The sequence below is a fragment of the Pithys albifrons genome, chromosome 8, assembly GCF_047495875.1.
Source record: "Pithys albifrons albifrons isolate INPA30051 chromosome 8, PitAlb_v1, whole genome shotgun sequence".
In the NCBI taxonomy this organism is placed as follows: Eukaryota; Metazoa; Chordata; class Aves; order Passeriformes; family Thamnophilidae; genus Pithys; species Pithys albifrons.
The window spans coordinates 29,324,246-29,342,417 of record NC_092465.1 but is presented as its reverse complement, the minus strand read 5'-3'; the positions used below and the strand labels follow the sequence as shown (position 1 = coordinate 29,342,417).

Sequence of the window (18,172 nt, the reverse complement as noted above, 5' to 3'; positions counted from 1 at the left end):
TTTTCATTTTATTATGATTTTTTTTTCATTTAAAGGAGGAAAAAAGAAGTTTTAGAATTAGCTGAGTTGTAGTTTGAGGGAAAACATGAGCCTCTTGCACGCTCCTCTCAGCTGTGAAACACAGTTATATTGTACCCTGTACATCTCCTGGCTGTGAGAGCTAGTGATCTCTGAAAACACTGGGAAGCAACAGTTAATAATAGGATCAGAAATTCCAGCAATGCTTAGTTTGGTCCTTGACTGATTGTTACAAAAAGCATCTTTATAGACATTTGAAAAGTCTGTACTCCCGAAAGTAGTTTGTTGCTTCCTTTATCACATGCTTTGTATGAATGCTGAACTTGATGCGTTTTTGGTTAGCATGTTGGGTTTTTTCTGGTTTTGCTGCCCCTTCTACCTCCACTGAAATCTGGATTCAGATATATTTGCATTTACCTGTTCAAGTAACATACTTCTCTCAACATCATCTTAGCATGAAAATGAGAGTAGAAGCTATTTAGAGGTGGATGTGGATAAATTATAGTGCAACAGGTAGACAGTTCCTTGTTTGGGTAAGGTATAAAAAGGTATAAAAATAGCCATAACTGCTTGTTCTTTTGGTTTATTACACTGTTAAATGATTTCATGATCCACTTAAGATATGCATGACTGAATTATTTACAAGAGGAAAACCCTAGGGACAACATGGCTCAGAAGTGGGCCTTTTATCTCTGGGTTGAAAGTTCAGACTCAACCCAGTCTGGGAACTGGATAGTCAGTGCTGTCAGGTGGCTGAAGGTTATACTTAGAGCAGGGCTTTCAGGCACCAAAGGGAGAGCTGATGATGTTTGGGGCACTGACCACTTGGCTTTTCTTTCTGTTTGGGGTGTATGTATGGCCAGACTTTGTGAACGCAGATTTGGGCAGGGCTCTCCCCACGTGCCCTTCCAGCCTGCGCAGTGGATGTTTTAGGTGAGGCACAGCGTGCGCAGAACTGGCCCCACCGTTTAAGTCCTGAGGTCCATTTGCAATGGCCAAGTGAGCTTGGACAGTGACAGGGAAGTCCTCGGGACTGTCACAGCACCCGGTACTAACTGGGGCTGACCCTGCTGGGCATCCGAGATCTGACGGGATGGGATGGCAGGGAGGCTTTAACTGCCAGGGGATGGTCCCACTGAGACTCGAACTCAGGTGCTTGGGATTCAGAGTCCAGAGTGCTCTCCTTTACACCATGGGACCGCCCCATTTGGTGTGTATTGCCTTGGAAGTGAGACTGGGGCAGTATTTTGAACATTTCCAACTGGTGGAATTGTCCTAGTGTGACTTGGTTATCAGTCCAGGCAGAGCCCAGCAGCTGGAGGAGAAAGAGAGACACTAACTCTGCTCACATACACCCAATCCTTGTGTTGATTAAGTACCAAAATGGTGTTTTAACTATAACTGAAGGTGGGTTTTACCTTCCCAGTTATACTCCTCTACTTTCTAGCCTGCAGATTAATTTTAAGTTTTTAAAAGTGTTTATCAAGTAAAGTCTGATTAGGAAACCTCTTCAGGTAAATTGGCTGAGTGTCCATGAGTGATGCTTTTTGTTTTCCCCCAGATTAAGCATTTTTTTCTGTTTGTGTGTGTGTGTGTGTGTGTGGTAGTCACACTCACACTTCTTTTTTTTGTACCAGCTTGATATCAATCTTTGAGGAGGCAAAGAATGTATTAAGAGGTGGCAGAAAATAACTGTTAGTATTAATATTCTGCTTAATAGTTAAAATGAACAGGAGAGCCAGATGAAGTAGTTGGTTTTTTTTCCATTTATGACAGGATAAAACTTTGAGTAGTAGAAAAGACTACACCATTCAGACCTTAAACACTGATCAGGAAAAGGCCTTGCTATTACTCAGAATGACTTGCCATCTGCTGGATTTTCATCTCTAAGTATTTGTGTAAGACAGCCATCAAGAATTTGGCAATACACTTGTGATCACAGAATTTTGCATATTTTTCCCCTTGCTAATTAGCTCCTTTAAATTAAAACTGAATTAAAATAAAGCTGGGGTACTAGTCCAATAATATCCTGTGCCACTTCACTACCAGGTTGAAATGTAGTAATAAATTAAATTCTTTGGATTTTATAGCGTATACAACAAATACTGGTTTCCATTCATACGTACTTTATGAATGTGATGCTCTGGGTGTTAATGAGTTCATGTTACTGTACATATTGTTAAAACCAAGTATGCTTGGATTTCCTATGCTGGGAAAAGTATGCTTGGATTTCCTGTGCTTTAAAAGTAAGACCCAAAAATCAATGATTTAGTAAAAAAAAAAAAAGACAAATGCATTATAATTATCTTTAAATTAAACTTTAAAAATGTAAACTCCCAGATTAAGATGGAAGGTATTCTCCTCATTTTTCTTGTTCTGCTTTTATTGGAAATAGATAAGACTGTTGACTAAAACATTTGCTCAGCTCCAAAACCCCAACCAAACACCCCAAAATGAACAAACCCCCCAGCATGTTCCTGGAGGCTACTGCTGTTGGTAGGTGGAGAGCAGAGAAAAGGAAAGCAGCTGGTAACACATCTTCAATGACCCGTATCTTGAACATGAAAGGAAAATGTTAGCATTGACATTTTGTGCTTTTTTAAACCAGATTAGTGGGGAAGAAAAATGTGACTGGAACCATACACACAGTTTGTAGGCTTGGATGCTTTAAACTTGCACGTACCTGTTCAAATGACTGAGAATGAAGAAGGCAGGGATTTACACAGACCAAAAGGTCTGTTAAGTAGAAAAGCTCTGGGTTTCTGTATTGTAGAGCTGAAAAATGATAGTGTTGAGATAAAAGGAGTTTACCTACTGCTGGTTTTGCAGTGACAGGTTTATTGATTTTTCACAGACATCAGGTAAGTGTTCACTTGCTTTTGAATTTATTGCCATGCTGATGAGCAGAAAGGGCCTTTGTGTCCCAGTGCAGAGCCCAGGCAAGCTGAGTGCCTGGCAGTGCTGGGCTCATCAGCAACCTCCCCCAGCCTGATCCAAAGCCCGAGTTTGCAAAGTACAGCAATGGTCCTGGGCCATCAGCATCCCTTGCATAAATCTGTCTTAGCAAAAAATTGTATTAGGAAGGTATTGGTTTTGAAAGTTCCTTTACCTGTTTCAAAGGAAGCAAGTGGAGACCAAGGCTATCAGGTCTACTTTGCTGTATGGCAGCTTTGCTTTTGCAGCTCCAGCTCTCTGGCCCCACGAGCTACCTCTTTTGGTGAAGGTGCATGCCCTGCTGACACTGGCTCAACACTCCTGAACTGCTGTAAACCAAGGCTAGAGGGGGCTTTAGACAAAACAGCAATGTTGCAAGCAATCCTATTGCTGCACTTTATCTGCAGATTTGTCTTGTGTGGGACTGGCCCTGCTGGTTCTGGGAGAAGATAAAACTGAGACATTTCTCAGAAATGTGTGTGTGCTCACTTGTGTATACAGAGACCTGCATCAAATGGTTTTTCCATGTTTGGTGATGGAGTTTCTGCCAGACCATTTGGCACACATTTAATCAGGGATTAGAAGAGAAAGGAAATGTCCTTGAAAAAACCTAAGCAGTTAGGAAACACTTTGAAGTTCTACTGCTGTTGCTTTCTTCTTTGATCTCCAGATGTACCAGTCATTTTTATTCCCATGCACGCGATTATTAATTGCTTTTATATTTAGTGTTTTAAGGGGGAACTCTGCTTTATCTTTGATCAGCAGTGAAAGTGCTGGGATCTCATCAGTTCACTCTAGAGCAACAGAACTTACTCAGGTAATATGATGGTGAGCTTTAGACTTTTTTTTCTAGATAATTGTGGCACTGAGCTGTCACTTGTAATACAGAATCCACAACTTACATCCTGTTCCTTCTCCAAAGTTTAACATTTAAGATTGTTCATTATGCAACCTTATTTTAAGGTATTACAATTTGTATTTATTTTGTCAATGACAGGAACTTCCCCACAGCAAAAGAACTATGGAAATATCCAAATTCCTCATGTACAGTTAAAAGAAGTGGGAGAGGAAGATGTTACCCCTGCCCCATGCTACAGGGATTTGTTTCTTGGATCTGCCATAATGCAGTGTAATTCTCAAACATTTGCAGTGTAAAGGATTTACACAGTTTAGCACAAAGATCCAGTTTTATAAACAGTTCTAGAAACAAGAACAGCAAAGTGAAATTTAATTATTGTTTCAATTCAAACAATAAGTGTGTTTTGTAGAAATCAGCCCATCTGAAGAAGGAATGGAGCTGCCCCCCAGCCCAGTAAAAGTCTGTCTTAAAAAAAGAACGCGGGGGGGGGGGGGAGGAAGGGAAGACTGTTTTTTGAGACTCTGCCTGTCACCCAGACTATTGACTCAAAGAAATACAAATACACAGTGCCCTACACTCTACTTAGAGCAACTTCGGACTGGCTGTGGACTTGGGCAAATATTTCCATAGAGATTTCACACAAGTTACACTTTCAGATTTGCCAGTTTGAGGGCGACAGCCTTATTTTTATAACTAAAACCTGAGATTACAAGGGTGCTAAGGCACCGGAATGAGTTGCCCAGAGAAGCTGTGGATGTCCCATCCCTGAAAGTGTTCAAGGCCAGGTTGGATGGAGCTTTAAGCAAACTGGTGTGGTGGGAGCTGTCCCTGCCAGTGGCAGGCAGGTTGGAATTAGGTGATCTTTACGGACTCCTTCAGCCTAAATCATTCTGTGGTTGTTTTTTTAAATCATCACATCACTTAACGAACTGTCCTTAGATTTGATCCTCCCACTCTAAATTTACAGTCCTTTAAAGCAATTTCTTTCCTATTTGGAATAAAAGTGAATATTTCTGGTAACATTTTTCATGCAAGCAATGCAGTTCATGTTGATTGTGGTGCTTAAGAGCCAGTAAATAGTACTGGCTTTTTTTTGCAACAGCAGAGTGCAGCAGTCGGGGCTTTTTGCCCTGAATTATAACACAGACTGTGGGACTTGATAAGAAGACACTGTGTGGGAGAAGATAAAATTATATCCTTGGGATTATACTAAAAATACATGTGTGAAAACGGTGTTTTTATGGCTCAGTTGGATTTAACCTGTCCTTGAAGATATCACACCTCTCTTTGCCTGGTACTGTTTTATCTTCCTTCACATATGGGGGAAATAAAGCACAGTGATAATGGTCAGTGTCCTGTGTATCTGGAGCTTTGCAAGCAGCAGTTGCACACTGTTTATAACCTCAGGGACTGCATGATTTTTGTATTTATCCCTGCTTGTCAGACCAGGATTCCCACTGGCTATAAGGGCTTGTCTGGGCTTCTCTCTTAGGAGCAATAGAGGACATGATGTCCATTTTACAGAGCACTTTGCTAGAGCCTTGCTTCTATACCTGTGTTCTGAAAATCACAGTTGGCTCAAAGTTAAGGTAAAGTTATGAGAACAAATAGGTCCAGAAACACTCCAAAATAAACATAGCTTTTTGTTTTGCAGTTTAAAAAAATTAATGAAAAAAATATTTGCTGCTTGGAGCTTGATGTATAAAAATCAGTAAGAAGTAAGAAAGGTTTGACTCCTTCTCATCATAAATCAAGGTGTACGGATTGTTTACTTTCTTGTCATCATTATACTCAAGTTGTGGAGTCCTGTGTACCTTGGGTCTTTCCCTGGGTCTTGGGACACCTGAATTTGCTTATAAACATTGTGCCAACACCTGGTACTCATTTAGTCTGGGAGAGGGAGGAGAAATCTGCACATCTCGTTCTGGCTTTACATCTCAGAAACATCTTTTATATCCAGATTACATTGTTTTTCTTGGTTAAAAATGAATAGTCTCATTTTTTTTACAAAGTGCATGCCCTAAATCAGCTCATAGAATTATGGAATACGCTGAGTTGGAAGGGACTCAGCAGAATCATCAAGTCCAACTCCTGGCCAAAACTCAGTGCTTGGAACTCAGTTACTTCTTGTAGAGAAAGGTATTTAGTCCCCTAAATGTGGTTTGTTGTTGCAGTCAGAACCTGCACTAGCTGAGAGCAAGAAAAAAAGCACCAAAACTTCTGTGGTGAGTTTATAGGGATGATGCTGCTACTTCTGGCTGTGCTGTTGTTGCATGAATCCCTTCAGGGTTCATGTAACCAACAGTGTGAGCTAAAGAATTAAAGACACTTAATGTTTTACTGCAAAACTCTTTTAGAATAAAATTGAGTAGGTGGGGTTATGTGATGCTGTACAGACTTCAGATGGTCATGTCAGATACATATTGTGCATTTCAGCTAGTAACAATGAACATACCATAGTCTCAGTTTGGATTATGTGCTCTAAATTGAGCTAAAAAGTTCTTTATGGATAGTAAAACTGTCTTAATATTATTCAAAAATTATGCTTAGTTTTTGACATGAAATAAGCGCCAATACTAAGGCACATCTTGCAGTAGAAATGGGCCCTGAGTCTAGACAGTGTTCAGACAAGGTGCTGTGTGGGGGCTGTGATGGGGACCAGCCAGTCTGACTGTCACAAGCACTGCTGATGGTAAGGCAGATGGACAAGGAGTCCTGTGTATACATGGCCCTTCTGTGGGGCTCCTCAGTCACCCACAGTCACACTGAGCATGATAGACTATGGCCAGCACTAAATGAGTGTGTAGTCCTGAGTGTCTGTCAGTCTGCAGGAAGGGAACAGTGTTTGGTCTGATCTGCATCCAGGGAAGGTTTCCCATGGCTTCGTCTGGCTTTTGCTCAAAACAATGAGGTTGGAGAGCGATTCCTTTCCTCAAAGGGTTTCTTAACAACCTTACTATATTCTTTCACTTTATTTTCTTGTTTGCCCTTTCTGTAAGGGAATCTCTGTGGCTGTTTAAATACTTCTCCAGTGCTAATAGGAAAGAGTAGGATTTGCTGGTTTGTCTCTTCTCCAGTTTGATTTTGAGTTGCTCTCTGTTCCTGTTCATCCTCCTTCCTCCTCTGTCATAACCACAAAACAGTCTTCAATGAAACAAAAATTAAAGATTAGAGAGATTAGAAGGCAGCAATTGTTCAAAGCCTTTCTATGAAAGCTGTAATAAAATTGAAAGTCCTTTATGAACTGTGTTGTATCCACTGAAGTTACTCCTTTAAATAAGGAAATGGGCTATAACTGTCAGAATTTGTTGTGCATGGGGACATGCTGTGAATTTGGACAAGCCCAAAGGGGTCAAGGCTGTGATGCAGAACTCCCAGGGTAATAAAACGTAGGAGAACTATATAGAATAGGTTTCCAAATGTTGTCCCAGAGTAAGTAGAGCACATATTCATTAGGTGGAGGTGGAAACAGACCTTTCAAACTTTTCATCACTGAGCTGTGTTATTTGATTTTGCCCTAAGCAAGGTTGTCTTGCCTGCTGTGGCAAGAAGTGCTAGAGCAGAGGCTGGTGGAAATCAGGAGTGAATGGCCTGAAAATGCTGTGGGGAGTGCATGCTTGTTGGGCTTACCTGTTTAAAAACATTGTAAATGTATTTCAGTAAAGAAACAGTCAAAGCACCATCTGTTTAAAATAAACTATTTAAGAAGTAAGACTCCCTGGCTTCACCACCTCCTGGATAGTCTGGGCTGCAAGTTGTGATGGCAATGAGGGAGGAAGGGGACTGTGGGGCTGGCAGTGATCAGAACTGAGCAGGGCAGGGAGCTGGGGAGAGAGTGGCAGGCCAGGAGCTTCCTTCAGCTTTTGCAGAAGGACAGAAGAAATTTGGAGTAAGGAATGGACTACCTTCTTGATGCCTCCTCCTCCTTCTCCTCCCTGCTTTTTCATTTTGCTGCTCTAGGTGAATGAGTTGCTTAGGCTGAAGACCTGATTTCAGCCAGGGTGGCATGTGGGTCACAGTCACCCTGTTCATGGACTTCTAAGGGATCTGTTGAAAAGAAAAGCATGTTTCATTGTCGGACTAAAATACATTTTAGAGCACTTCACACTGCCATGAGAGAAAATTTAGGAACCTAGATGTTAAAAGAAGTTTGAAAACTCTATTTATATACAGCTGTTCTGCTTGGTGCTTTCCTATCAGCATCCAAAAGACACCCTTTTCTGCTTCAGTGAGACATTGTCTGGGAGAGGAGGAGTGGAGTTGCCATTTCTGCTGCTCCTTCCTACTTGTCATCTGAATAAATCTGTTCCTCTTGCCAGGGGGCTGAGTGGGGCACATGCCAAGATGCAATCAGGTTTTTGCTTCATAGGAATAAAAGATCACTCTGACTCAGCACTTTTACTTCTACTTGTTTTCTCCACCCCCTTCAGGCATCTGGTTTATGCTCTAAGCAGTGGGATAGGTTGTATTTAGGCTTAACTTCTGTGTTACTTAATTTAGCATTCAAGATGTTTTTGGAGACCTATGTCAAACACTAACTTGTTCCACAGGCTAAGAATGACTGGATTGTGGATGTGTTGTAGCTGCTGGTACTGCCTTTGATTCCCTGCAGAACAGGAGAGGTCATTCAAATACTGCAGTAAATGTTGAGAAACCTGAAGCTTGATTCCTGATAGGTTTCTCTCTCCCACATTCTCTGCCTTTTGAGATTCCAGTTTTGCTAGGAGTCGGAATTATTTGCCAATACTTTTATTCACACCAGGCAGCAGCAGGTGAACTGAAGTCAGAACGTGGCTGCATTCACAGCCTGCCCTGATCCTCCTGAGACAGATTCTGGCACAGCTCATCACGTTGGAGGTGGTGCCAGGCTTCTCATGCTGGCAGGGGGAAATTATCCAGCAGCTCCTAAGTGCTGTGTTCCTGAGAAACAGCCTGCTTGTCTGGGATCCTGCCTTAAGTTTTTGAAATATTCTCTTGCCATCCTGAATTATCTTCTTGAATCCCAGAGTGAAGTTGAATTTTCTTCAGTACCTTCTCTGCACAGTAACAGAAGATTCAAAGGCATCTATAGCTGACCAGCAGTTTTATATTTTGATTTTGGAGTGGTTTTTTTCAGAGGTGGAGAGGTGAGACGCAGAGCCTTCTCAGAGAAGGATCAAAATTAAATTATTAAGTGAGGGGGTTAATTTATAGCACAGCTCACAGCTTTTCCTTTCTACTTATTTGTCTGACCTCTTCATCATCTTGCTAGTTGGTTGTCTTGATTTTGCAGTTTCAAAATACAGTGGAATGTGTTGTATGTTTACTTGGTTATAACAACACTTTGGTTTTGATTCCGAAATCCCCATTGTACTATAATATGCAATAATGTCTGCAGAAGAATTAATCATGAGGAAAAGGAGACAAAACCAAAAATCCTGGAGGTCACAACAGACCAAATCAATCCATGGTGTGAATTTTATTTGCTAATTTTTTTCTGTGTTTATTTCCCCTTTCCTTTATTATTTTCTCCTTGTGGCTTGACAGAAAATGCTAGGATGGGAAGAATCCAATTTTAACAATAGTCTTCTCTGAGTTGTTACAAGGCCATGTTAAATGTAGTAAGGCCAGCACTTGTGGTATATTTTACACAAGCTCAGTACCAACTATTTCTTTGTTAGTGTACAAGCCCTTTGTTTTTTTGGAGTTCTTTGTTAGTGTACAAGCCTTTTGTTTTTTGGAGTCTGCTTCCTTTCTCCTCACTGCTGATTTAATTTCACAGGCTGTACTAAACCCCTTTTTTGTTTAAAAATACCTTAAAGGGGTTAAAATGTTAATTCATTATAATTCTATTTTTCATCTTCTGAATAATGCCTCTCTGACACAGGTTTGTCCAGGTTTATCTGTGGAAGCAATCAAAAAACCACATTTCTTCCTAAGGGCTGTTGTAGTCTAGTCTAAACACAGTACGCAGCAATTTGGCATTTCACTGAATTATATGCAATCATGTAGGCGAAGCTGTATCTCTTGTGTGTATTTTCTGCAGCCTTCTGACTTTATTTTCTTAGGAAATGTGCCTCATTGTTCATTTGCAATTGCAAATAGTTCCACTGCAACAGCACCCAGAGGTGCTTCAATAAAACCAAGAGCAACTTATTAAAAGATGACCATAAATCAGTATGTCCCCCGAGTAGATTTAGTGGTTTGGCTATATTCCAACTGAAATTAAAATCACAGAATTGCCATTAAGATTATTAAAAAAGTATGTTGTGGAGATGAGAAGCCAAAAAATGAATATATGAAACGTAGCCGAGATATGAAAAACTGCTATTATTAAAACATAAGTGCTTTGCATCCTACATAGTAAGTAATTATTCTTACTTACCAGTGCCAGAGGCTTCCATTAATGCATCAGGGGCTTTCCTAGCATTGATTTTCACAAGATGATACTCACCTAGTGCAGTAAGGAGTGACTGTAGAACAGAGGGAGAAAAGGTAATGCAGGTTATACTGTGTGACACGTGGATTGCTGAGCACTTTTGGATGTGACACAAGAGACATGGCCACTGACAGCCCTCTGCTTCAGCCAGTCTCAGGTGCACGTGCTGCTGGGCTGGGTTTTCCTTACCAAACCATTACCACTTTGAGGGACAGGTCCTCAGCTGCTTTGCATGCTGGAGTTGTAATTATTTGGAGCATGCAAGAGTCTGGTTGGGATTTGTGGCCATGCTGGAAAAGTGGGGAATAGTGATGGTGGCAGACACAAGACTGTTCAGCAAGAGATGCTGAGCACAGGCTGTGTAGACCTCTGTGTCCTGTGCCTTTCAGGGAGCAAATGCGGGCTCTCTCCTTGAAGGTCTGGGCAGACACAACTGTGCATGGAGCAGCAATGGAGCCCAGGCATCGCATCTGCCCTGGTACTTGCTTGTGCTGGCAGAGCTACAGAGTGATGGGTGCTGCTGATGTGGGTGGGCTGAGATTCTCAACACTGGTGAATGAGGAAGTCTGGAAAAGCACAGCAAAATGACTGTGGGGGACTTAATGATTCCTAGGTAATCGTGTTGTGAAGAATTCTTCTGCTTGCACTTGCGCACAGGTCTCTGGAGTAATACAAGTGCCATGTGGTGAGGGCAGAGGAATCCCAGCTGTTGGAATACTGCCCTCCCTTGGGTTATATCCCTTGGGTTACATACACAGATGTCATCAGGAGGTGTTATTGTTACGCAGGACTTCTGCAAAAGTCAGTCAGTCTGAAGTGGGGGTGACCTGCTGGTGGGGTAACAATGACTGTCAGCCTCCATGTGTGATGCCTGATATGTGTTGGAAGGAAATACAGACATCTAGAACGTGAGGGAGCTGTTGTATACTTTCTCCAGGTCCTCAGGGTGGCTGATGTTTCCCACAGTCTCAAACAAGCATGGAGACCTGGCTTCCAGGCTGGTGCATCAGAAACAAGGCAGCTTGCAGACCGTAGCATATTGATAGGAATTGCAAATGCATTTAAAGATGGAGAAAATAGCAAAATATGACAGCTTGAGACATGAAAAACCTGAATAAGAAACATTCATTCAGCCTTGTATATAATCAAGTATATTGTGTGTTTCTGTATGCAGTAGAAGAACGCCAAAGCAAACACTTCAGAGGGGAAAGACACTTCACAAGCAATAATGGTGAAGGAGACTTAGGTCAAAGTTAAATGAGAATCTGCTTGTAAGTTACAGATCTGCTTTATAAAGCTGTGGTACCTGCATTTAAAATGCTAGTTTATTTCTGTGCTTTTTCAGTATAAGAATGACACAGATGAACTGGAAGGAGTTTAGATAAGAGAGCAATAAATAATTAAAATGCTGTAGGGGAGTCTGGAGAAAGAAGGAAGTACAGATTAAGTTTGGCAAAGTGTAGACTGTGGAAAGCTATAAATCTACACCCTTAGAGAGTAATAGTGAGGAAGGGAGTGCAGCATTGCTGTGGGGTAGTGTGAGCAGATTCCTCTGGCCATGGGTTGTGATGGAGCTCTGTGGGGCAGGGTCTGCAGGGCTCTGCCTGAACAGGTCAGACTGCAGGAGCAGGGACTACATGAAACAAGAGCATGAACAATCAAGGAGGCAACAAACAAGATGCGAAGCTCAGGGGATAAAAGTTTCTAGAGAGTGAAATGAGAGTAATTCTACTGCTTAAAATGGTTTAGCTTAGAATTAGGCTAGAGGAGCATGATAAAATACCAAAAATTGAGAAGAATCATGTGGAGGAGATGAAGATTAAAAAAAACCCCAAACCAAAAAGTAGAAACTGGGAGATGCAGGAGACAGATTGTGGCCTTTCTTTTTGCTCTTCTGATAGAGGCATATGCAGATATGGCCCACAGTACTACTGGAAATATTACTTGGTGTTGTTTTAATATTTTGAAGAGGTTTTTTCCTTATGTTTTTGTGTGTTTCTTTTTGTTGTTGTTTGTTTATAAGCTAGAAAAGGGACAGAGCTAGATTGAATGTACAGAGCTGCAATTTCATTACTGAACTGAGCTGTGCTCTCACAGATTGAATGGGCTTTTCTTTTCCTTAGGAAAGTAATTAAGAAATGAATCAGACTTGATAAAATAGCACAGTGATGTAAATCTGCTTTTTTAAAACCATTATGTAGCAGTAAATCTTGATTTAAATTAGCAGTGTAAGTAAGCTTGATGTTAGAACTCTTTCTGCTGTGGAGATGGTGAGTCTTGAGGCAGGCCAAGAGGTTTCCTTTGTTTTGCATCAAGTTTGCCACTGATAAGGTTTTATTTGTTTCCTACCAAACCCCAGAAATTAAAAAATCCAACTCCAGAGCAAACAAGCTTTTCTGCAAGCTTCAAAGACCCTGTTGGCTGCACGCATGCCTGTCTAGAATAGAGCCAAGGCTGCCTGTGCCGCACTGAGGAATTCTGCAGGGTTCTGCCTGCACCCACCCAGCCAGCAGCCAGTGGTGTCCAGGGACTGTGGGGGGACACCTGCTCTCCAGGGACTCCCTGAGCTGAGTTACAGCTACATCATAGCCTCCTTCCTGCAAGGCACGATGCTGGCATAGTCCCTGACATTGTACCCACATGGCACAGGCTCCTGCAACTTCAGTAGGAGAAAGAGGAAGCAAGATCCTCAGATAACCTGTGGTTTGTGTGCATGTCTCTAACTTAGTATCTGATTGTGTAGAGAAACTAAACCAGTGCAGTAATCCTGGGTCTGGTAACGCTGTACTGGGCTTGAGTAATGCTGCCTCACATGCACACTCCTGCGAGCCCTGCTCTGCTCTCCAGGATATCTGAAGCTCAGAGAAGTCATCTCTTGCCTGCAGTCCATGTCAAGATAAGAAGCTGCTTGTGTGACTGAAAAAATGTCTTTTAGAACAGCTGGAATGAAGCTGGTGAAAGCACATCTTGAAGTGTATTTTCCTACCAGAAGCAGTGACTCTTGGCTAACCTACCCTACAAGATAAGACCGAGTCAACACCTGTCTGTCTGCCACGGCCCCTACACTGTTGTCATCTATTAAGAATAAACAGAAGTGGGGTGGGGGGAAGGGGGAACAAAAAAACCCCTGATTTTGAAAAAGCAGAGAGAAGCACTGTATGAATGTGAACACCCGTATTGGGTATGTAGCTGAACTGCCTGCGATTCTGCAGGTACCTCCTGTCAGACTGATGTAGAAGTGAGACTTTATACTGTATATTTACCAGTTCAACTAAACATAATGCTAATAACAGCACTGCCTGGACTTCCCTGGGTACTTGGCTGGGGCAAGAAGAAGCAGAGTTATTGATTTTGATTGATCATCTGTCCCTTTGCTGGGGTTGTAAAGGAGATGCTGGTTATTCTAGTCTTGAGGGAACCTGACTTAGATAAGCTAAGTAATATTAGCACTGAAAATAGGTCTTAGAGTAACAACAGTTTTGGGATCAATCTGGGAACAGTGTAAATGGGATTTTAAAACTGGCAGTGCCTCAAGACCTCTCCTCTTTGAAAGGTTTCCCAGTGAACATCATGACCTAAAATATCCCCTCTTCAGATTGTAAAGCTGAGGCTGCCCTGAGAACTCTGTATGGTTTTAAGTGCCATTAACCACTGAGGACAGTTGCCTGTGGTTTGGATCTGGAGGATGTTTGTTGGGAAACCACCATAGGTAACCTATGAATGTTTTCTGTGTCTGTGATGTGTTTAGTGAGTGACAGGGTAAGGGTGAGGGGAAAGGCACCTTGAGGATATTGGGACAGAGCTGCTCTAAGTCTGAAACATCTCAGCATAGTTGTGGAAATATTGGCAAAATCTTAAGAATATGTGCTATTTGCTGCCAGCATCTGGTGATTCACAGGAGAGCCAACAGTTCTGAGTTAGGCTGTGTTGTATCCTCAGGGTTTATAAACCAACACAGCTCTTTGCTGTAACATAACATGTAGATCCAGTAGTCCATAAAGTTCACTTGTTCTTTATGCACAGAGGAGAACTCATGTGGCCTTTTCTGCAAGTTGCTTGTTTTTTTGACCTCCAGAACTAATACTCAGTTTTCTTATTTTAAAGTAACAGGTGCAGTAATAATTATGTACTTAGAGACTCAATAACTGGGAGGTTGCAGAACTGCATATCATTTATGCTGATAAAATTATAAATCATTAATGACTTGGGTTAAAAGAGTTTATACTGCGAGTTGCCACTGTTTTGGGTTGGGGTTTTGTTTGTTTTTTTTCCCCCTCTGCTTTTTTATTTGTGTGCTATGCAGGAGGTACTCCTGTTGTCTGTGCACACATTTTTTTCACATTCCTCAAAAACGGAGCAGTTAGATGACCTCAGGATGTTGTCTCACCCTGAAAGACTCTGTTGAGACTTCCAGTGTGTGTTGCTATTTGGCAATCTCTGACTTGTTTAGTGGGTGTAAAAAGTTCATACTGATGAAACTGCCAAGAATAAACTCAAGAACTTGAACATTTTTGTTTACTGCAACTTGCCATGTTAGGATCAGCTTGATTCAGTTTGGTTTGCTGCATTTTGCCAGAAATCTAGGGATACTGGAGTGTGTGAAATATGTATATTGAGGGTGCATGTTAGGTGTTTTTAACAGATGTGTGTATTTTAAAACATAAAAAATTTAGTGTGCTCTTCATTTAAATGCTTTGTTCAGTGGAAGCAAAATAGAAGGGGAAGATAATGTTGGCAGAGACCAGAAGTGAAAAGAATTATATCACATGAAAATTTTACCAAATAAGGATTGGCTGCCTAAACAAATATTTATAATGAAAAAAACCCAACCACTTGTGCACGTTGGAACAGACTGTGTTCAGGTCTTTTTTGGATTTGCAGGGTGGTTGAGGGGAAGTAGGAAGAAGTGGTTCATGTACTCTTATTTTACAGTTGCTTTTACTGTTTTTGAACAGCACAGGAAAAATAAATTCAATGCAAAAGCTTAGGAATTTTACTCAAAGCAAGTCCAACAGAAAGTGTTTCATCTGTGTAGAGGCATAGGCATAGATACTCATGCCTTCAGCCAATAAACTGAGCATGTCCATAGTTCACATGTTGTTGTAGAGTGTTTTAAAATTATGCATATGCTGAAGGAGTCTGCGGGACTGGGGATTTCTGCCAACCTGAGATTTGAGGGTGGAGTGCAGCCCACCCACTGCTCTGCATTTGTGTACGAGGAACCAGGGTCCAAATATTTTCATTTGAGGGTACAGACTCCCCCAGATGAGAACAACTTTGCCACGGCATTTGCAAAATCCAAGCACACTGCACTCTGTCAGGGCTTTCACTGTGGCTAAATGCCTCTAATTGCTCTTGAGCTCTTGGAGGCAGCCAAGACAACTCCAAGGTTTGCTCAAGGATTAGCCTGTCCCATCCTTCAGCTAATGCTGTTAGCATTAAAAATGGCAAATAATTTCTTGTTTGCAATGCCAGGTTAGAAAGGATAATTTATTTTCACTTCTTCTTTAATAAAGGGAATTTGTCACTTCCCATTTTGTATTTGAAATAATTCAAACTATGCTTGTTATGAGATGTTTCTTATGATGTAGGTTAATTAGTGGTATCAAGTCAGAGCTGAGTGGCCTGAAGGCACAGGCAGTTACCTCATTTATTTATTGTTTTGGAAATGCCAAGAAGAAATGAGGGCTGTTTAACTTCATGAGTGATTTTTTTTTTCTCTCTTCCTGAAGCAATAAAATTTTATACTTCTTGTAGGAATTTGCAGGATACATATGAATTCTTGGAGTCCCATTAGAAGAGAGCAGTTACAGGATTTTTTTTTATATGGACAGTTCTTCTCTTACGATGGGAAGAACTTCTAAAAAGTATAATATTCAGCTTATTGTTATCAGGCTACTGGGAAATAAATAGTCATGCATTATTAAAAGAAACTTTAGTGTTATTTTCTAGGTGAACATATAATTAGTTAACTGCAAGCCACTGCTTCAGTTACTTAACTGCTGAAAATGTAATAAAGATGCTAATTACCATTGATGAGCCTTTAAAAAGACTTGAGTGGCTGAAATTTATGTCTCTGGGATGGTTTACAGAGATGCTCTTCTCTGGCTGAGCCTTGAGAAAAGCTATGCAGGGGTAGTAAAGCTGTTTCAAGCCTTAGTGCTTACAGTGTGGTCAGATGGCGCCTTCCACGAGATGGATATGAGACATAAAGTTATTGTTTCATAGGGAAACTTGATGCTAAGTAAACAGTTACAGTGGCTGAGAATCGCAGTAGAGGGAGTAGACTCTGCAAAACAAATGTCCTTTTTCATCCAAGGCAACACTATGGGTAGATGTTACTTGGTTAACCATCGTTAACATTAAATCTTGCCTTGGAGAAATCTCGGCTTTGGTAGCATTGTCAATTTTTTTACCCCACTTGCAACTGAAAGCAAGCCAAGCCACAGCTGTGGCACAGTAAGAGAGGAGATGCTTCAAAGTGGAAAAAGTGCAGCTCTCACAAGGGCTCAGCTGCACGCGGTGCCGTTGAAGCTGTGCAGAGAGCTGTAATGCTGCACCCCAGGAGTGCTGGGTGGCTGACACCACTCTTTGCCCTCTGGGTGCTCCCTGCACTCTCAGGTAGAGAAAATCCAATTGGGTTGGTTTCAGCATGGTGTTAACCACTTTGTCACCCCCAAAATTAGCTTGAAAGAGAGTAATGCATGGCAATGAAACAATTTTTTCCCTAGCTGCATAGTTTTGAGAAGTCTGGGCCCCTCAGTTCAGAAAGGATATTGAGGTGCTGGAGCGGGTCCAGAGAAGAGCAACAAGGCTGGTGAAGGGACTGGAGCACAAGCCCTATGGGGAGAGGCTGAAGGAGCTGGGGTTGTTTAGCCTGGAGAAGAGGAGGCTCAGAGGTGACCTCATCACTGTCTAGAACTACCTGAAGGGAAGTTCCGGCCAGGTGGGGGCTGGTCTCTTCTCCCAGGCATTCAGCAATAGGACAAGGGGGCACGGGCTTAAGCTCTGCCAGGGGAAATTTAAGTTGGATATCAGAAAAAAATTCTTTCCAGAGAGAGTAATCAGGCATTGGAATGGGCTGCCCGGAGAGGGGGTGGATTCACCATTCCTAGAGATTTTTAAACGCAGATTGGACGTGGTGCTGAGTGCCATGATCTAGTAAATGGACTAGAGTTGGACCAAGGGTTGGACTTGATGATCTTGGAGGTCTTTTCCAGCCCAATCGATTCTATGATTCTAAGTCATTCTCTATTGCAATTTGCTTTTTGTGTTTGCTTTAACATAGACACTGGGGGGTCAAAAGAAAAAGAAGCCTCCTTGTGCCCTCCTGTTTAATACTGCTCTTGACTCTATTTTAGAAAATCCTAGACAAACACAGCATGTTTGTCACAAAATTTAAAAATGGTGCTGGTTTTGTGCCATTTGTTTTGCTGATGGCACAGTCCTCTTATGTGGCAGCTTAACCAGTGTGAAAGCAAAGCCACGCACTCCTCAGAGGACAGTGGGAATGGGGAAGAGCAGCAACTCTTACAAGTAAAAAAAGTGTAAAATGAGAACAAGTTTCTGTCTTCTTGCAGTGTTGTGATTCTCTAAGCTAAACACTCTCTTCCCCATCATGTTGGATATATTTTGATAGATACTTCTTCCATGATCTTGTCTGATCACTTTTAAGCAGTGTTATGCTTAAGGATCTAAAGCACCCAGGCAGTTTTACTGAAAAGCAATTGGAGAGAGGAGTTTACTCTTGTGCTTTCCAAGTGACTTGTACAACAGGAGGAAGTCATAAGAAATAATGCCACTTTGTGGCAGCAATCAATCTATGATGCTGTTTTCATTCTAAGATACGAATGAGTGAAAAACACGAGCCAACAAAAAGGAAGGAGGTAACGCTTGGATCCATCAGAGATGCAGCATGATAGATTACGTGGCTTGTGTTTTCC

The 18,172-nt window shown here is 41.6% G+C and overlaps 1 protein-coding gene across 2 annotated transcripts in view; it reads left to right on the top strand.

Moving 5' to 3' along the window:
* Positions 1 to 18,172, top strand: part of PLCL1 (phospholipase C like 1 (inactive)) — a 192,265-nt gene that overhangs the window by 41,332 nt on the left and 132,761 nt on the right. The gene's annotated exons all lie outside the window — the stretch shown is intronic.